The following is a 22,029-nucleotide window of genomic DNA, read 5'->3' as shown; positions in this document are numbered from 1 at the left end:
CGCACAGTTCGGTTCCGGTTGAACAACCCCCGTAGCTGGGAAGCTTTGTGACTGTGAGACGGTGTAGTCGCAGGTCAAAACATCACTCAACCGTTCCGATTACAGTCTCGAACAGGTTTGCCCCGCTCAGTGACGCACCGACTGAGAAACCTGAAAAGTGCCCTAGTTATCGGTAATTCTATTGTTGGGAATGTTAACATAGAGGCACCAGCCACCATAGTCAAATGTTTACCGGGAGCCAGAGCGCCTGACATAAAGTCAAATTTAAATGTGCTGGCTAAGGCTAATCGTAAATTTTGTAAGATTGTTATTCACGTCGGCACAAATGATGTTCGACTCCGTCAATCAGAGATCACAAAAGATAATATTAAAGAGGTGTGTGAGCTCGCAAGCACGATGTCAGACACTGTAATATTCTGTGGCCCCCTCCCCGCTTATCGTGGTGATGAGATACATAGCAGATTATCATATCTAAATGGCTGGTTGTCTGAGTGGTGCCTGCAGAATAATAAAGTTTTTATAAATAACTGGAAGAGTTTTGAGGGCAGACCTGACATGTTGAAAAGTGATGGTCTCCACCCCTCCTGGGCTGGAGTTTTTCTACTGTCTAGAAATATGGATCATAGTCTTAATGATAAAACTTGACTCACTGGGGCCCAGGTCAGGGAGCAGACAGAATGGCTTAACCAACGGTCTGCTTGCCGTCTCACGTTGCAGAACACACAAAATACACAACATGCGATAATCCTTTCTTCCAAACATTATAAAATAGAGACTGTGTCTGTCCCCCGGATTAGCAAACATAAAATAATGCGTAAACCTCTCAAATGTAATTTAATTAACGTTAAACTAACTAAACATGAACATAATACAGATAATCAACTGTTACGACTTGTATTGCTAAATATTAGATCTCTCTCTAATAAAGCACTTTTTGTTAACGATATGATAACAGATCATAAAATGGACATGATCTGTCTGACAGAAACATGGCTAAAGCCAGATGATAATATTACTTTAAATGAGTCTGTCCCCCAAGATTATTATTATAAACACGAGCCTCGATCGCCTAAAAGGCAGAGGGGGAGGTGTTGCTGCACTTTACAGTAACTCTTTTAGCATTTCCCAGAAGTCTAATCCTAAATACAATTCTTTTGAAGTCATGGTACTTGATGCATCAATACCTAATACTAAGGACAAAACATCTTTAAAATTTATTCTGGCTATTGTATATAGGCCTCCAGGGCACCACACAGATTTTATTAAAGAATTTGGTGGGTTCTTATCAGAACTAGTACTGGCTGCAGACAGAGTCCTTGTTGTTGGTGACTTTAACATTCATGTAGATAATGATACAGATGCTTTAGGAATGGCTTTTAAAGACACTCTTAACTCCATGGGCGTTAATCAACGTGTGTCGGGACCTACTCACCTTCGTAATCATACTTTAGATTTAATATTGTCTTACGGTATAAACGTGGGCGACGTAAATATCCTTCAGCAGAGCGAAGACATTTCGGATCATTATCTGGTATCATGTTTGCTTCACTACCCAATGGTGGCAAATCAAACTCCAAGTTACAAATATTGTAGAACAATAACTTCGACTACAAAAGGTGCGTTTCTTGATAATTTGCCTGAATTGTCTCAAATCTCTAGCATGAGTAATAACGTTGAAGATCTTGACTTTACCATTGAAAATATTAATGCCACCTTCTCGGAAACGCTAGACATAGTTGCTCCTCTGCGCTTAAAGAAGATTAAAAATGACAGACCGACACCGTGGAATAATGAACTCACTCAGGCTCTAAAGAAAGCGGCACGAAAAATGGAGCGCAACTTTAAGAAAACTAAATTAGAGGTATTCCGTACTGCCTGGAAGGATAGTATTAAAAAATACAGGAAAGCCCTAAAAACATATAGATCCGCCTACCTTTCATCACTAATAGAAGAAAACCAGCATAACCCTAGGTTTTTATTTGATACAGTGGCTAAATTAACCAAAAATAAATCGTCAGCGACTTCTGATTCTGTATACCAGCATAGCAGTGATGATTTATTTCTCAATTGATGAACTATTTCACAAATAAAATCCAAGATATTAGAGAAAAAATTATAACTACGCAACCAGAAGTGAATCCTGCTGAACAAACGACTAACTACAGCACCTCTAAGGAGAAATTACGTTTATTTTCTACTATAGATCACGATGAACTCTCTAAAATCATTAGATCATCTAAATCAACTTCATGCATGTTAGACCCTATACCTACAAATCTACTGAAAGAGATGCTCCCAGAAATTATAGATCCTCTACTTAGCATTATTAACTCATCTCTGACATTAGGACATGTGCCTAAAGCATATAAGGTGGCTGTTATAAGGCCCCTTGTCAAAAAAACCCATCTGGACCCTGGAGAACTAGTTAACTACAGACCTATTTCGAATCTACCTTTCTTATCTAAAGTTCTGGAAAAAGTAGTCTCAATTCAAATATGCTCCTTCCTCCAAAGGAATGAGATTAATGAAGATTTCCAGTCTGGATTTAGAGCACATCACATTACAGAGACTGCTCTGATTAGAGTTACAAATGATGTGCTTATGGCGTCCGACCGAGGTTGTATCTCCTTATTGGTGCTGCTAGATCTTAGTGCTGCATTCGACACCATTGACCACAGCATGCTCCTACATAGACTCGAAAATGATGTCGGTGTTAAGGAAATAGCTTTGAAATGGCTTAGATCTTATTTATGCGACTGTTTTCAATATGTAGCAATAAACAATGAGGTATCACGCAAGTCCAGTACGGTGTACCACAGGGCTCAGTCTTAGGGCCTATGCTCTTCGCATTATACATGCTACCTCTAGGAGATATAATAAAGCGACACGGAATAAGCTTTTACTGTTATGCTGATGATACGCAACTTTATATTTCCTCGAAGCCTCATGAAACATAGCAATTCCATCAAATAGTAGAATGCATAGTTGATATAAAAAAGTGGATGAGTAGCAATTTTTTATTACTGAACTCGGACAAAACTGAAGTATTACTTATCGGACCGAAAACCGCCCTACGTAACAACCAAGAATACTGCTTAACTATTGATGGATCTTCAATAAAACCCTCATCTTCAGCTAAGAATCTTGGCTTTATATTCGATAGTACTCTGTCATCTGAGAACCAGGTCGCCAAAACCTGTAAAAAAAAATTTTCCATCTTAAAAATAAATCTAAACTACGTCATATGCTGTCATCATCAGATGCAGAGAAGCTTATACATGCCTTTATGACATCAAGACTAGATTACTGTAATGCACTATTAGGTGGTTGCCCTGCAGGCCTATTACAAAAACTCCAACTGGTCCAAAATGCGGCAGCTCGAGTTCTTGCGCGTACAAAAAAGTATGAGCATATTAGCCCGGTTCTGTCACTGGTTACCTATAATGCATCGCATAAACTTTAAAATCTTGCTTTTTACCTATAAAGCCTTGCATGGTTTAGCTCCTCACTACTTGAGAGAACTTCTAACGTATTATAGTCCATCACGTGCACTATGCTCTCCGGTGTCAGGTCAGTTGGTAATACCTAGAATTTCAAAATCAAGTGCAGGCGGCAGATCCTTTTCCTATCTAGCGCCTAAACTTTGGAACAGTCTTCCCTGCACTGTCCGGGAGGCAGACACACTCTGTCAGTTTAAATCTAGACTAAAGACGCATCTTTTTAATCTTGCATACACTACACTATCATAATATATATATTTCAAAGATCTAGGCTGCACTAGTTAGATCAACCGGAACCAGGGACACTTCCAATAACAACTGATGCATTTGTTGCATCAAAGAGTGCAGAACAGTACTCTACTCTCAGCCAGTCTTGTCTCATTGTTCCAAGGTTACCAGAGCGGGCAGGATGCAGTCCAAGGTTACCGGAGCGGGCAGGGCGCAATCCATACCCAGACCTGACAAATGCTGGACAAAGGACGTGGCGACTCTACAAAACTTCAGTCGCTATTAGATTATTAATGATACTTTTAAATCTAACTTTTTTTATTTTGCCTTGTTGTGCAAGCACTGTCGAGCTTGTGTAGAGGCTGCAGCTTTTGCCAGAGGGGAACTGGAATCCCCTGGTTAGGCCTGGTCTCCCTCTGAGGTTTTTTTCTCCTCCAATGGAGTTTTGGGTTCCTCGCCACCGTTTGCATAATGTTTTGCATGGCTGGGGGGGGCTGCTAGAATTGTATAGTTCTATTTAATGAACACTGGATATAGGAATTTATAGTCTGTCGGATATTTGACCTGTGTTTTGACTTTTATAACCTTTTCTGTTTTGCTTATAGTCAATGTTTTCTTGTACAGCTGCTTTGTAACAATGAAAATGGTAAAAAGGCGCTATATAAATAAAGCTGACTTGACTTGACTTGTTTTAAACACATCATTTGTTATTTATTGTCACAGACACCCGGTGGTAGTCCAAACCAGTGCAGTCTCTCTGTCCTTCCGGTTTCTTCCCACTTCTGACTCGTTTAAGATTTCAACATTGCAGTGGACTGAATCAGTCTATTGTGGTCATATATGAAACAGTTGCATGCATGCTGAATATGTACCTATACAGTACATGCACATATACAAACATTACAGTATTTCACAATTGCTAAACACATTTCTTGAAAGCTTCACCCATATTCTCAAAACCTTAAACACAAAACCCAGTCTTTAAACTACATTCACAAAACCCCTGACTCTTCTGACAAAATCAAACACTTGCCTCAAAACCATTTGATCTGTGCTCAAAAGCAAACAATGCTTTCAAAACATAAACACAGCCAGTCAATATATAAACACTTATCAGCAATCATTAGACACTACATCAAAAAATTGTCAGCACAGCGTTCAGGGCATGTAGTTACAGAGAAGAAATGTTTATTGCATAAAGAAAATAATTTTGCCATAAATAAAAGTAAATAATTAACACTAGTACAGCAAATATATTACATAATGTGAGTACCGCAAGTCGGATGACATTGTTTTGACGGACCATATCAACAATAAGAGACTCTTGCTGTTGGGAGAACAAAGGAGTCCTTCCACCCTCATTTGGTAGTCTTGCAATTCTACAAAAGGGAAAATGTTATCACAAATGTATACATACAGAAACAATAGTAATGGACATCACATTCATATTTAAATTGTATAGTAAATCTCATTTTCTTTTTTCCCTACTCCCCTTTCTATTGATAAACTGATGTATTATATAAAATGTATACAGTACTTTCAGTCGCACAAATTAGAAAACCAATACATTTACCTGTTCTCTTCTCTGAATGTCCTGATTATGGTGGCCACAGAGAATTTGGACAAATTGGGTTGTACTCTTTGTCCTGCTTCCCTCATTGTCATTCCATGAACAAGAACATGGTCTATCACAGTTGCCCGAATCTGATCTGAAATGACTAGTCTTGGTCTTGCTCTTCCTTGTCCTTGTACTCTTCCCCCTCGTCCACCACCTCTTACACAAACTCTTCCTCATCTTCCTCAACTTCCTCATCTTCCTCATCTTCCTCATCTTCCTCTCACATTGTTTCCATCCATTGTGGTATCAACACTCAATGTACCTGGGCCACCTGTATTGGCTTATATTCTAGACAACTGATTTGATCACATCATTAGAAACAAGTGTGAACAATTTTGAGTTGTTGTGTGTAAACGATGACAGCTCTGGTGTTATTGTGTTTAACTTTTGTCACATGTATTTACCATTTTGCAACACAGTGCAAAATGTGTTTCAGTGAGTAAGAATGTGTTTAGAGTTTTGCAAAAAGAGTGGATGAGATTTGCAAACAGTGTCTCAACTACCTGAACTTGTTTAAGGTTTTGCCTACAAAGTGACTGATTCGACAAATGGGTTTAGGCCACCGAGCATTGGGTTCAGAGAATGGGGTTTAGTGTTTAACAATTGTGAAATACTGTAATACAAATGTCTTTACTTTACCAGGTACAAACTCACAGAGACTTTTTCTGTGGGGAGGTGACAGAGTCTGTATTTCAACTATATATATATCAGTACTGTGTTATTAGTGATCAGTGTTGTGTGTGTTGTTTGAGGAGCTGCAGTATGTGTGAGGTGTATCAGTGCAGTCACTGTTCAGTCTGACTGACGGAGGTTTTTGTACGGCTCTTTATCACTGTGTCAACACATATTTACTGTTGATATAGTGTAAACTCTGACAGTAATAATCTCCTGCATCTTCAGTCTGAACTCCACTGATGCTCAGAGTGAAATCTGTGTTTGATCCACTGCCACTGAATCTAGATGATACTCCAGAATGGAGGTTATTAATGTGATGTATGAGGAGTTTAGGAGCATCTCCAGGTTTCTGCTGATACCAGTGTAGGTAGTTGCTATGTATTCCTACATCTATATGACACTCTATTGTAGCTGTTTGTCCCTGTTGAACACTTTTCACTCTCGGTTGAGTCAGAGTAATTCCTCTGGATTCTGAAAACACAAAATATTAACAGTTTGTGTATTAAACTGTATTAACATCATATACTAAAACAAACACAGAAATAAAAACAAGTCAGATTAAGTCTTCATGTCTCACCTGTAATAAACACTGTGAGTGTCCAGATGAAGATGATGCTGAACGTCATTGTTGTTCTTGTTGGTTTGTGTGATGATGAAGATTGTGTTGTGTTGTGTTGTCAGTCATGAAGTGTTAAACTCACAGCACTATAAACACTCTCAGACACTGAAGCACGTGATCACAATGCAAACTCAATCTCTTCATTTACATCAACACACTCAAACACTGGACTTGTGATGTGTTATGTATTAGATCGTAACAAAAGATAAAATATTTATTACAGTATATGTCATGTGCATATGTTTCTTATATTATTGATCATGATGTTGTATTTGTATCATCACATCATCAATTTGACTGCAATGCTTTAACTTTGAATATTGTGTCCATGTTTAACTTTGAGGATTTAGGTTATGAGAGTCAGATATGAGAATTAAAACTTGTGAGAATTTTCAGGATTTTCTTGCAGAAATTACACAAGCATTTGTAAAATAAAATCAAATTATTGTACAGAGTCATAAATGACCAGGAGATTAAATGAAATGTAATGTGTATGATGTGTGAATGTGTGATAAAGTGTAAAGATGTGTTTGTGATGTGTTTATAGTTACTGAAGCGTTCAGAGGTTTTTGTACAGTCGCTCTTATTAGTTTGTATCACTGTGGTTCACTTTCGGCAGCGGCACCAGACTGGATGTTGGCAGTAAGTAAAAACATTCAATAATAATATAACAGATTTCTGCTTTCATATATAAAGATCAACTACGAAATATAAAAATATATAAATATGATCATATTCATGTGGTTTAAAAAATGACTTTGTACTAATTTACTTACAAATCTGAAACAGAGCCCGCGTTTTTTTATGGATAATATTGTGAGCAAAGGTTAAGATGTTTTTGAAGATTTATAATAATTATTATTATTATTTATAATTATGTCATTAATGTGAAGAAATGAAAAAGTGTTTTACTGTGGATTAAAGTTATTTGCACAGTTTCCTATTCTGATGAAGTTTTGGCTCATGTTGTAAAACAATAACATGTTCAGTGCGCTATAAAATATATCAAACTTGCATCGTGAAAATAGACCATCAAATGAAATGTATTCTGTGTTACAAAAACTATTTATATTTGTATTTATTTATTTATTGCATTCAATATATTGTTAGGTTATATTTTTCAAAACCAGTTATTTGACTCTTATGATTATTTGAAATGCTGTTAAGACTTTGTCACTGTAGTTGATGTTACAGCTACTTTCTATATTTATATTTTAATCTATTTTAATTTCTAAAATAAAAAATAATTTACAAACATAATTTTAATGATTCACAGCATTTGTTAGCATTTGTGAAAACTGTATGAACATTCAGATCAACATGAATGAAAAGAAACTTTACAGAAGATCTCATTTTTATTTATTTATTATTTGGATCTTATTATGAAGTTGTTTGTTTCTTGTTTGAGTTTGTGACTATCGTGTGTTTGTCAGGCTTCACTCGTCCTACAGTGAGCGTCCTACCGCCCTCCAGTGAAGAGATTTCCACAAAGAAAACAGCAACACTGATGTGTTTGCTCAACAAGGGTTTCCCCTCAGACTGGAGTGTGATGTGGAAGGTGGACGGGAGCAGCAGATCTCAGGACAGCAGTGTTGGGCTCCTGGAGAAGAACGGTCTGTACAGCTGGAGCAGCAGTCTGACTCTCTCTGAGCAGGAGTGGAGCTCAGGGGTCTCAGTGAGCTGTGAGGCCAAACACAAAGATAACAGTCAAACAGTCACTAGAGAACTCAAGAGACAAGATCAGTGTTCATACTAGACTCTCTCTCTCTCTCTCTCTCTCTCTCTCTCTCTCTCTCTGACTTCTGTTCTCATCTGAGTCTCACTCGTGTCTCACATGTGTTTCTACATTCATTGTCTCTCTCTCATCTGACATCTGCTCAGCTTTTCACAAACAGCATCTCACACCAGTGCATGTGTGCTTTATTCATTCACTGCTGATTGTGTTTTCTTCAAATTCAACAAATAAAATCATATTGAATCTTTGACTTTGACTCATTTTGTGTTTTTAATACAATAAATAAACATCACTCAGTGAACCATGAAAACACAGGAGAGTGTTCTGGGTTCAGAAGGAACCGGCGAGCTCGGTGCCGCTCCCCGGACAGCACGCCAAACACACAAACCTTTCATACTTCTGCTAACCTTTATTATCTGCATCGGTGAACTTGTGAAATACTTTTACTGTAACAGTCGTTCATTCAGCAGCAAACAATACAAGGTACAGGTTTCAAATCACCTTCAGTGCTGAATGAATGTAAAACTGTAAACACAATGAATGTTACACTTAAGCCCAAACAAACTGACAAAGGCCATAAAATACAGAATATAGGCTACAACATGAACAACATGGATCACAGAACACGAGTTGTTTACATATGAAAGCAGAAAATATTTAATAGTTTATTTTACAGTCTGTACAACAATACTGTGGGTGCATTGTGAAAAACAGGGGAAAAACTGTTAATGGAGATCTGAAATCCACTAAATATTCAGTTCAGTTGAATTAAATGATATTAAAGAGAATAACAAGAGATGCAAATCAAAAGTTTGATATTGATAACATCATGTAAGTCAGTTACTGTTTGTAAACATGCAGAAAAGTGTATTTTATAATCTGTTGTGTATTGTTTTGTAAATGCTTGTACAAATTGTACCAAACCAATAAAAAATTTACATTGGTCACAAATAAATAAATAAACAACTGCTGAAATGTTTTAAAAACAATGTAACACAAAATACAATTGTTGTTATTTAAAGGAACTCTCCTCCCTCAGCAGCTGCAGTATGTGTGAGGTGTATCAGTGCAGTCACTGTTCAGTCTGACTGACGGAGGTTTTTGTACGACTCTTTATCACTGTGTCAACACATTGCTACTAGCACTGTGAAAACTCTGACAGTAATAATCTCCTGCATCTTCAGTCTGAACTCCACTGATGCTCAGAGTGAAATCTGTGTTTGATCCACTGCCACTGAATCTAGACGATACTCCAGAATAGAGGCTATTGATGTAAGATATGAGGAGTTTAGGAGCTTCTCCAGGTTTCTGTAAGTACCAGTGTAAGCAGTTACTATACACTGCACTGCTGACTTTACAGTTTATTTGAACATGTTGTCCTGGTTGAACTGCTGTTATTGATGGAGTCTGAGTAACAGTGTACTGTCCTCTACACTCTAAAAGAAACAACAAACATGAAATATAAGAAACACTGAAACAAATGAAGATTTCACTTTTCAATGAATGAATAATAATGATGAAAATGTTACGACACAAACCTTGAGCAAACACTGTGAGTGTCCAGATGAAGATGATGCTGAACATCATTGTTGTTCTTGTTGGTTTGTGTGATGATGAAGATTGTGTTGTGTTGTGTTGTCAGTCATGAAGTGTTAAACTCACAGCACTATAAACACTCTCAGACACTGAAGCACGTGATCACAATGCAAAGAAGTGGGCAGGATTCTTCTGCTACAGTCTAGTGCACTATAACTGTTGAATGGACATAGGACACTAAACAACAGCAACAATAACAATAATAATAATAACTGTAATCCTTCAGAGATCTCCTGAACTGTTGTTTGTGTTGTCTGTTGTTATTGCTGTTTATTCTGTTTTAGTTTGAATTCAGTCTGGTGTAATGAAGGTCTTTGTATAATAGCTTTAGTAGATTATATTTGATTATTGTTCAGCTCTTTTATTTCGCTCAACAAAATAATGCTATTTATATCTTTCTCAGCGTTGTGCATTGATGCTGTGCGCCGCTCATTTGCTGCAAAAATCCTCCATTTGCTGTTTCATGAGTTCGCACTAGCAGATAAACAGCTCCTTGTAAGGATAGATTGGTAATGCATGGCCATGAAGGTTATGCGAATCTGGCGTGTTGTGCAGGGAGTGGGCTCTGAGCTCGCCGGATCTATCTGAACCTGGAGCACTCTACCCTTGTCAGGGCAAGTGCGCCGGGCTCAGAACCGGCTCGAGCTCAGAACACTGAGAGAACAAAGAGAAAAATGAGAGGAGCTGGGGTGGAGGAGGGATGCTTATCTGGCGAGATGCATCAGGTACCAAGGCCGTGCCCCCCCAAGCGGTCATTGATGCCCCTCCTACAGGCCATGGCGTGGCCCAAAAAAAAATCCCTATTAGTTATTATTTTTATATTAAATGTTCAAACTGTAACTTAAATAAAATAAAAAGAATTGAGAAAATGCATAATTTTGGTTCTTCATGGCATGTTACTAGGCTTCGTCATGGTGAATGCTCATTGGTCGCTGAGTAAACTTGTTACATTTGATTTGCAGCGCAAGTGGAAAATCCATTTCAAGTTGAAGAACAGTTTTTCAAGTTGGAGCACAGACGCACAATAATACACGAGAGAAAGGCCAGGTTAGTGCAGCTTGCATTCGAGAAAGACTTGACACGCAAATGCACAAGCAAATGGAGGGACACAGTACTTAGATGGTTCAGTAGCAACACTCGTCGCCTGCAACTCTTCTGAGGGTAACTCGTTTGTTCAATTCACTTATTGAAGCCAGCCCTGGGTTTCATAAGGCCTACTAAACAGGTGAATTGTTGATGAATGTTTGTGGGTTCTAACTGCTTTTGTGTTTTATACTTTGCTATCTGTAAAGATATATGGGCTTGTGTCATTTCTGCTTGGTGTCACGGTGTGTGGACAGAACCCAAACGCAGGCAGCAGAGTTAAATAACAAAAACTTTATTTAAACAAAAGACCCTCGATGGGGAGAACAAGATCTAAAACAAGACAAAAATGTAAACTAAAACTTTCCACAAGGGGAACAAAACAAACAAAGTCCTTTGAATAATAAATCAACAAAATCCACAAACTTAGAACAGGAACAAACACGATAATCCATAGACAGGAATAATCCAACAAGGTGACGTGAGGAGGTACGAAAATGACAAAATGACAATGAACCGACAAGGGACAGAGGGAAAACTGGGGCTTGATAAAGGGAAAACACTAACAAGGACTGATGACACAGGGAGAGTGGCCACAGGTGACAAGGCTGAAACACTAAGGGAAAGCTAACAGGAGGATTGCACGAGGCAGGTGAGGGGACTGCAACACTAAGGGAAGGATGGATCAGGGCTGGAGACAAGACTAACACTAACGGACTGCAAACAGGGAAACAAGGGGGCGGGACTAAAGGACGAGACACTGGAGAGAGAGCATGGCTTCTTAAACCAAAACAATGCTCTTTCTCCACACAAAACACATGGGACTGACATGATCCTGCCACAAGACTCGAAAACCAAGACAAGGAGAGGCAGGATCATGACAGAGCGCCCGCCTTAAAGAACTCCTCCAGGAGTTCTTCAAGATCACACTAAACATGACAAGACTGACAGACAGGAGGACAGACACCATAAACACAGAACAGAACACACTAGGGGCAGGGCTGACATGACTAGAAAGGGATTGGGGTTGGACAATAAAATAAACATCAATGGGAAGGGGGGAGGCGGAATTGGTGGGAAAAACTTGGGAACATTACTGGGTGGAGACTTAGGAGGGACAGGACCCTGCTTCCTAGAGCTGGGCGGAGGGGTGGGGTAGGAAGGTCTGGGCATGGAAGGGATACCTCTCTTGGAGTGGGAGGAACTAGAAGGGGTAGGGCATGACAGGACGGCCGTAGTAGGGAACGGCTGGGGCAAGGCTGACTGGGTTGTAGGTTGGAGGGCCGGCAGGGCAGGACTTGACACTGGACTGGGTGCAGGTGGGACCACCGGACTTGACGGGACCACCGGACTTGACGGGACCACCGGACTTGACGGGACCACCGGACTTGACGGGACCACCGGACTTGACGGGACCACCGGACTTGACGGGACCACCGGACTTGACGGGACCACCGGACTTGACGCCTGGGCAGGGCTGGATACCGGGTGCTGGGCAGGGCAGGATGGTGCAGCTCTCCTCTGCTTCTTCCTCTTTGACCGGCTCACAGGACGTGTGGCCGGCTGCAGAGTAGCGGTGGGGGACCCCACTATCTCTGTGCTGGATGAGTCGGACGGGGAGTCCCACGACTCCCGCCGTCCACGCCTACCACGGAGGCTAGCTGGTGGTGGAGCAGAGTGTGTGGTGACGCCCAAAACCCCAATCCTCAGGGAACGACTCTCTGGGATCGAAGGCAGGAGAGAGCGTGCAGCCGAGGGGCAGCTGGAGGCAAGACTGCTGACCAGTTGCTGAAAGGACCCCCGGATCAGCCTCTCCCGTTCCTCCAACGGTGGAGGCTTAACGAGGCCCGCCAGGAAGTAGGCATTCATGAGCGTCTCTGGCAGAAAACCCCGTCTTGCCACAGACGCTTGAGCATACTCACTAAGGGATCTATCTCCCTGAGGCTGGAAAGGACCATCGCCCCGCTGAATTAAGTCAGCAGTCGACTGCCACCAATGCTGGTGGTCCTGGCTGGCAGAGGACTGCTCACGGTCCCTGGCTGCCTGCTGGGTTCTCTGTGGTCGGTTCATTCTGTCACGGTGTGTGGACAGAACCCAAACGCAGGCAGCAGAGTTAAATAACAAAAACTTTATTTAAACAAAAGACCCTCGATGGGGAGAACAAGATCTAAAACAAGACAAAAATGTAAACTAAAACTTTCCACAAGGGGAACAAAACAAACAAAGTCCTTTGAATAATAAATCAACAAAATCCACAAACTTAGAACAGGAACAAACACGATAATCCATAGACAGGAATAATCCAACAAGGTGACGTGAGGAGGTACGAAAATGACAAAATGACAATGAACCGACAAGGGACAGAGGGAAAACTGGGGCTTGATAAAGGGAAAACACTAACAAGGACTGATGACACAGGGAGAGTGGCCACAGGTGACAAGGCTGAAACACTAAGGGAAAGCTAACAGGAGGATTGCACGAGGCAGGTGAGGGGACTGAAACACTAAGGGAAGGATGGATCAGGGCTGGAGACAAGACTAACACTAACGGACTGCAAACAGGGAAACAAGGGGGCGGGACTAAAGGACGAGACACTGGAGAGAGAGCATGGCTTCTTAAACCAAAACAATGCTCTTTCTCCACACAAAACACATGGGACTGACATGATCCTGCCACAAGACTCGAAAACCAAGACAAGGAGAGGCAGGATCATGACACTTGGTGCATGCTTAAACTGCTGGGAGGTGTGTAACCCAGGTTAAAAACAACCATTAGCATAAAGTAATAGCAGAATATACATTTATTTTTGTCCTTTAAAGGACTCATTTTCTAAACAAAATAATTAACCCTAAGAAAAAACGCTGTTTAAAGAATTAATGTTATTTGTTGAAGCACACTTTGTATTTTCAGTTTTTTTATTTTCTCCATTTCCTATATTTTATTTTTATTTATTTCTCAAGTTCTACAAAATTTGCATTCTACGCAAATCAAAAACTAAAAAAAACAGTTAAACCTTATATCTGTGTGAGTAGCTCATTATTGTTGTGACATTCTCTACAGGCGAATTTTAGTCTTCTGATTTAACTGGTCCATACGCAGACATTTGTGTGATGATGTCCAAATCGTTTTATGAAGAAAAAAGCCTTAAGTTTTCAGAAACATCTATACGAAAAAACTTTGTCTGATGGGAAAATTCTTTTTAACTGATTCAGTGTTTTATTTTTGTCGTCGTAATTTGTCAATTATTTAAGTATAAAAAATATATAGCTATTTATTGTATGCCTATTTTATGTTTTTTATTTAGCCTATATTATATTTACATTATTATTTTCTGTCCTGTTCTGTCCTGTTGTTTAGGCTATCTGTTCCCGATAACGATGTAGCCTAGCCTATCTTAGCTCTTAAAAGTGCTCTCTACGTGCAAGGTTCTGAACGTTAGCCGCAATTCTTCGCGCGTTTCATCAAATGTACATTTTTCCCAAAAATGTAGGCTACTGAACTCATAGAACGCGAGAATAGGTGATACTTGAGTCGCTTTCCATTCGCAAAGTGCTGAACTAGGCTGTATTCTGAAAGTTTAACCTAACAATCGTCATCTGTTGTGTATTAGGAATCAAGACACGAAAAAAAAAATATATAATGACATTCTATATAGATACATCATTGGAGCTAACATTCTAGGGTAGAATGTCATTCTATATAGATCATTAGAGCTAACTGACTCTTGCCGTAGCCGGTCGGCAAAACAGCAAATTCAGCACGGTTTTCTGTTCCTCTTTTAGATAAAAACCCAAGTCTAAATCGTTCATTGTCATTCTATATAGATCTTTCAGATTTAGGTCTGGATTTCCATGCTACTATGATGCTGCCAATGCGTCAACAAATATTTATCAAACGACAGTGCCCCCCGCCGATGATCCAATGCCCCTCCAGTAGATCTGCTCTGACGCCGACTCTGCTTACAGTTATCCCATTATAGATTATATTATTTGGACATCTATGAGGGAATAATATCTATGAACAACACAGCCTTCATGCCTAAAGTAAGCACATAACTAAGCACAAAACAAATTAATGTTATAAAAAGTTACGTTTGTCATTTTACAAATATCCAGCCGCTTATTCATGAGTGATTACACATTCACATTCATTTGCAGTACAAACCATTAGATTGATTTTAAAAGATTCACTTAAATTACAGATAAGCCAAACGTAATATACTGAAGGTTAATGTTAATAACGCTAATAGGCAACATACATATGCTTAAGATATAGTTAAAATAGGTTAGTATGTACACAGCAATATCACTTACCTTGACAAGATTGCGCTGGAGATCTTTGGTGAAAAAAGGTTTTATGGAAAGTGAAAAAAGAAAGCCAGCGAATGAACGCTAACATTACATTGAAAACATTTGCCAAAACTAGTGGTGTAACTCATAAAACAGCATGTTTTTTGCATGATTTGTTGAATTATTTAATCGTTTTACAATATACCACTTTATAGTTGGATTACTTAACAAAAATACCTTACTGATATATATTTCGGTGTGAGGAGCGTTTTCATTGGTACTTAAGCCAACTTGTTCTATGAGCGTTTCCATTGGTTCTGACAGCTTTCAATCACAAAAGTTTATTTGTTTCTTTATGAACCAGGACACAACATGCTTAAAACTTTGACTGTGTGTTTTATATTTGACATAAACTCATGGTTCATTTATAAAGTAATAATAGTTAGGGCCTCTTATTACGATTGGTCCAGGATATAGACAAACACAAGGTTCATTTATCAAGCGGATATTTCGGGTCTCTGATTATGATGGTCCAGCAAAATTTAATCTTTCAGGTTTTCTATAGATTCAAAAATGTGCATATATAGAAATCAATTTCTCACTCCTCATCATTTTGTAATATTGTATTTAAATTGGTATTAAACAATAAAATCAAAAAGCAGCATAAAAGATAATAGAAACAAATACTTTCGGCTCTTAACAGGATTCTTAGTGTTTCCCTCGTACGTTTCTCCAAACCATTACAAATTGTAAAGTGTTTAATTTCTTTTGATGTTAAGTTTAATGTTCAATAAAGAGTTTATTGAAAAACGATTTCCGGTACGGAACGAATAGTGTCAAACAGCTTTTTTTTTAAATAGCTTAGACCGGAAGTGGTATCAGTTTTGTGCATGCGCAGTAGAAATCATGTATCCGGGACGGATCGGGTAGCGACAAGGAGGGCGAACACAGCCACAGTAGCATCCTGACCCTCAGCAAAGCATGCTGGGAAGTGAGGGGTGTATGTTTGTAGAGTCAAATACTAGGTTCGTGTATGAGTAAATGTGAAATGCAGGTGTTGTGTTGTGAACATGATCTCTGGAGACAGAGCCGATCTATTCTGAGAACATCAGAGTCTCTTCATCCTGTCAATGCAAATGTGATTTTCAGCTCAACACTCTCAGTGTCAATGTTTGATTGGTTCAATCATCTGAACTGAAACACTCAAGTTTCACTTCTTTATTGTTGCTGATTTTATTATGTCATCAAAGTTCACACATGAATATTATGTATAAAATGACACTGTGTGCTGTTCATGCACTTCTCAGCCGATATTGATACTGTAAACCATATAGACCATATATTTATTGTTAAGTTATAAAGTTGTGCGTGTAACATTTATGATTGACATAAACCATGAATGGACTGTTGTGAACTCTGAACTCTCTGGACAAATGTGGTGACGATGAACAGCGGCTGTTGGTTCATCTGATCATAATGTTTATCTCATAAAGATCATTGGATATGTCGTCTAAAACCTGGATTACAAGAAAACACACACAGAGAAAAATATTGAATATAGAGGTGACTGTATGTTTACTGTATGTCAGTATGGATGTTAATGTCATTTCTGATAATCTTCATAACTATATATATATCAGTACTGTGTTATTAGAGATCAGTGTTGTGTGTGTTTGTGTTGTATGAGCAGCTGCAGTATGTGTGAGGTGTATCAGTGCAGTCACTGTTCAGTCTGACTGACGGAGGTTTTTGTACGACTCTTTATCACTGTGTCAACACATAACCACTAGGAACGTGAAAACTCTGACAGTAATAATCTCCTGCATCTTCAGTCTGAACTCCACTGATGCTCAGAGTGAAATCTGTGTTTGATCCACTGCCACTGAATCTAGACGATACTCCAGACTGGAGGTTTGATGCAGCATATATGAGGAGTTTAGGAGCTTCTCCAGGTTTCTGTAAGTACCAGTGTAAGTAGTTACTATTATGCACTGCACTGCTGACTTTACAGTTTATTTGAACATGTTGTCCTGGTTGAACTGCTGTTATTGATGGAGTCTGAGTAACAGTGTACTGTCCTCTACACTCTGAAAGAAACAACAAACATGAAATATAAGAAACATTGAAACAAATGAAGATTTCACTCTTCAATGAATGAATAATAATGATGAAAATGTTCCGACACAAACCTTGAGCAAACACTGTGAGTGTCCAGATGAAGATGATGCTGAACGTCATTGTTGTTCTTGTTGGTTTGTGTGATTATAAAGATTGTGTTGTGTTGTGTTGTGAGTCATGAAGTGTTAAACTCACAGCACTATAAACACTCTCAGACACTGAAGCACGTGATCACAATGCAAACTCAATCTCTACATTTACATTAACACACACAAACACTGTTTTATCATTTAAATTTCATTTCTTGAAGTTTGTTGTATTTTGTTTTCTTAGATTATATGTAGTGATTATTAAACAAGTGTGTTATGATTTGTAATGGTGAATAGTTATTCATTATTTTCTGTATAATGTTTGTGTAAAATAAAAAACACAGAATATGGAGATACACAGGACAGCAGCTATATGAAACACTGACAAGTTGCTTTATAATTATTTGGATGTTTTCATCTTTGAATATTAATAAATTGTTCACACTTTCAGGTTTGAGAATATGAGTCAATTTTAAGGGTTAAAAATCAGTCAAACTTGGATATTATTTCGTATTATAGTTGTTATAATTGTTCACCCAAAGTGAACAAAGTGAAATTAAATGTAATGTGTATGATGTGTGAATGTGTGATAAAGTGTAAAGATGTGTTTGTGATGTGTTTATAGTTACTGAAGCGTTCAGAGGTTTTTGTACAGTCGCTCTATTAGTTTGTATCACTGTGGTGGACTTTCGGCAGCGGCACCAGACTGGATGTTGGCAGTAAGTAAAAACATTCAATAATAATATAACAGATTTCTGCTTTCACATATAAAGATTAACTACGAAATATAAAAATATATAAATATGATCATATTCATGTGGTTTAAAAAATGACTTTATACTAATTTACTTACAAATCTGAAACAGAGCCCGCGTTTTTTTATGGATAAAATTGTGAGCAAAGGTTTAGATATGTTTAAAGATTTATAATAATTATTATTTATAATTATGTCATTAATGTGAACAAATGAAAAAAAAGTGTTTTACTGTGGATTAAAGTTATTTGCACAGTTTCCTATTCTGATGAAGTTTTGGCTCTTGTTGTAAAACAATAACATGTTCAGTGCGCTATAAAATATATCAAACTTGCATCGTGAAAATAGACCATCAAATGAAATGTATTCTGTGTTACAAAAACTATTTAAATTTCTATTTATTTATTTTATGCATTCAATATATTGTTAGGTTATATTTTTCAAAACCAGTTATTTGACTCTTATGTTTATTTGAAATGCTGTTAAGACTTTGTCACTGTAGTTGATGTTACAGCTACTTTCTATATTTCTATTTTAATCTATTTTAATTTCTAAAATCAAAAATCATTTACAAACATTATTTTGGTGATTCAGAGCATTTGTAAACATTAGTGAAAACTGTATGAACATTCAGATCAACATGAATGAAAAAGAAACTTTACAGAAGATCTCATTTTTATTTATTTATTATTTGGATCTTATTATGAAGTTGTTTGTTTCTTGTGTGAGTTTGTGATTATTGTGTGTTTGTCAGGCTTCACTCGTCCTACAGTGAGCGTCCTGCCGCCCTCCAGTGAAGAGATTTCCACAAAGAAAACAGCAACACTGATGTGTTTGCTCAACAACGGTTTCCCCTCAGACTGGAGTGTGATGTGGAAGGTGGACGGGAGCAGCAGATCTCAGGACAGCAGTGTTGGGCTCCTGGAGAAGAACGGTCTGTACAGCTGGAGCAGCAGTCTGACTCTCTCTGAGCAGGAGTGGAGCTCAGGGGTCTCAGTGAGCTGTGAGGCCAAACACAAAGATAACGGTCAAACAGTCACTAGAGAACTCAAGAGACAAGATCAGTGTTCATACTAGACTCTCTCTCTCTCTCTCTCTCTCTCTCTCTCTCTCTCTCTCTCTCTCTCTCTCTCTCTCTCTCTCTCTCTCTCACTTCTGTTCTCATCTGAGTCTCACTCGTGTCTCACATGTTTTTTCTCTCTCTCATCTGACATCTGCTCTGCTTTTCACAAACAGCATCTCACACCAGTGCATGTGTTCTTTATTCATTCACTGCTGATTGTGTTTTTTTTTTTAATTCAACAAATAAAATCATATTGAATCTTTGACTTTGACTCATTTTGTGTTTTTAATACAATAAATAAACATCACTCAGTGAACCATGAAAACACAGAAGAGTGTTCTGGGTTCAGAAGGAACCGGCGAGCTCGGTGCCGCTCCCCGGACAGCACGCCAAACACACAAACCTTTCATACTTCTGCTAACCTTTATTATCTGCATCGGTGAACTCGTGAAATACTTTTACTGTAACAGTCGTTCATTCAGCAGCAAACAATACAAGGTACAGGTTTCAAATCACCTTCAGTGCTGAATGAATGTAAAACTGTAAACACAGTAAACACAATGAATGTTACACTCAAGCCCAAACAAACTGACAAAGGCCATAAAATACAGAATATGGGCTACAACATGAACAACATGGATCACAGAACACGAGTTGTTTACATATGAAAACAGAAAATATTTAATAGTTTATTTTACAGTCTGTACATCAATACTGTGGGTGCATTGTGAAAAAAAGGGAAAAACTGTTAATGGAGATCTGAAATCCACTAAATATTCATTAACATCAAGCCGTTCTTCAACATTTAGACATAAAGTTTCATCAAAATCTCAGGGAATGTCCTTATTGTTCAGGCTCCGTGGGGAAAACCTTCTGGCATGAAGAATCCAGGCTTGATATTGCTCTGCGGTTATATCACTGCAAGCTTCATCCATGTCTTGAAGAAGGGAGACATGATCATGTTGATGGTGATCATACAACTGTAACTTACAAATGATCAGATAACAATAAGACAGTTAAAAATCTATGGACATAATAAATGATTCATTGATTCAACATTAAGATCAGTTGAATTAAATGATATTAAAGAGAATAAGAGATGCAATTCAAAAGTTTGATATTTATAACATCATGTAAGTCAGTTACTGTTTGTAAACATGCAGAAAAGTGTATTTTTGATCATCTGTTGTGTAGTGTTTTGTAAATGTACCACTTGCTTGTACAAATTGCACCAAACCAATAAAAAAAATATTTATCAAAAGTAAATAATTAAACAACTGCTGAAATGTTTTAAAAAACAATGTAAAACAAAATACAATTGTTGTTATTTAAAGGAACTCTCCTCCCTCAGCAGCTGCAGTATGTGTGAGGTGTATCAGTGCAGTCACTGTTCAGTCTGACTGACGGAGGTTTTTGTACGACTCTTTATCACTGTGTCAACACTCGAGTGCTACCTGGATAGTGAAAACTCTGACAGTAATAATCTCCTGCATCTTCAGTCTGAACTCCACTGATGCTCAGAGTGAAATCTGTGTTTGATCCACTGCCACTGAATCTAGATGATACTCCAGAATAGAGGCTATTGATGTAAGATATGAGGAGTTTAGGAGCTTCTCCAGGTTTCTGTAAGTACCAGTGTAAGCAGTTACTATACACTGCACTGCTGACTTTACAGTTTATTTGAACATGTTGTCCTGGTTGAACTGCTGTTATTGATGGAGTCTGAGTAACAGTGTACTGTCCTCTACACTCTGAAAGAAACAACAAACATGAAATATAAGAAACACTGAAACAAATGAAGATTTCACTCTTCAATGAATGAATAATAATGATGAAAATGTTACGACACAAACCTTGAGCAAACACTGTGAGTGTCCAGACTAAGATGATGCTGAACGTCATTGTTGTTCTTGTTGGTTTGTGTGATGATGAATGTTGTGTTGTGTTGAGTTGTCAGTCATGAAGTGTTAAACTCACAGCACTATAAACACTCTCAGAGCACTGAAGCACGTGATCACAATGCAAAGAAGTGGGCAGGATTCTTCTGCTACAGTCTAGTGCACTATAACTATTGAATGGACATGAAGGGGTTCACACCAGTGAAGAGAGTAAGCAGGAGCATCGCTACCCTATCCGTCACAGAAACACAATTTGTGGGAATGACGTTACTGTTCTCCTGTATCTGTATTCTTTCATTGTGATACAAGTTCAATAAACAAATTAAGCACAAAAAAGGAGAAATTCCTGACAAGCCCTACAGAGCATCAGAAGGTAAAACGGGCGTCTACGAATAATACCCTCAAAGGTCACTTAATACAGAGAAGCTGTCTGTCACAACCATTCTTTCTACCTTTACAACATTCCTTTCTGTAGTGCTTTCGGGATTTTCAGAGTAGTTTCCATCCCATCCAAAACAATTTCTATTATATCCACTAAATCCACAATAATTTTTTATTTTTGTAGCAGGGTATTATCCCCTTCTGTTTAGACCAATAAAACTGATCAGTTTTTATCATTTTAATACAGTTTTTCTCAATTGTTTACACACATTTTCTGAAAGCATGCCTCATATTCTCAGAACTCTACACACAAATCAAAAAACACAAACACAATGGGCAAAACCCCTCAATTATCCTGCAAAATGAAACTTCACATTCAAAAC

General features: G+C 38.3%; 2 gene segments (V, D, J or C); one reads left to right on the top strand and one right to left on the bottom strand.

The window, feature by feature from the left end:
* The first annotated feature begins 7,250 nt into the window (after positions 1 to 7,250).
* LOC306890190 (Ig lambda chain C region-like) lies at positions 7,251 to 8,624 on the top strand. The segment is given in 2 exons: positions 7,251 to 7,282; positions 8,074 to 8,624.
* Positions 8,625 to 19,789: 11,165 nt separating this feature from the next.
* LOC306890554 (immunoglobulin kappa variable 6-21-like) lies at positions 19,790 to 21,328 on the bottom strand. The segment is given in 3 exons: positions 21,221 to 21,328; positions 20,822 to 21,118; positions 19,790 to 20,304 (listed from the first exon to the last, which is right to left on the bottom strand).
* Positions 21,329 to 22,029: the final 701 nt, after the last annotated feature.

The sequence above is a fragment of the Barbatula barbatula genome (genome assembly GCF_947034865.1).
Source record: "Barbatula barbatula genome assembly, chromosome: 25".
Classification (NCBI taxonomy): Eukaryota; Metazoa; Chordata; class Actinopteri; order Cypriniformes; family Nemacheilidae; genus Barbatula; species Barbatula barbatula.
This window is presented reverse-complemented; position numbering and strand designations above follow the sequence as displayed.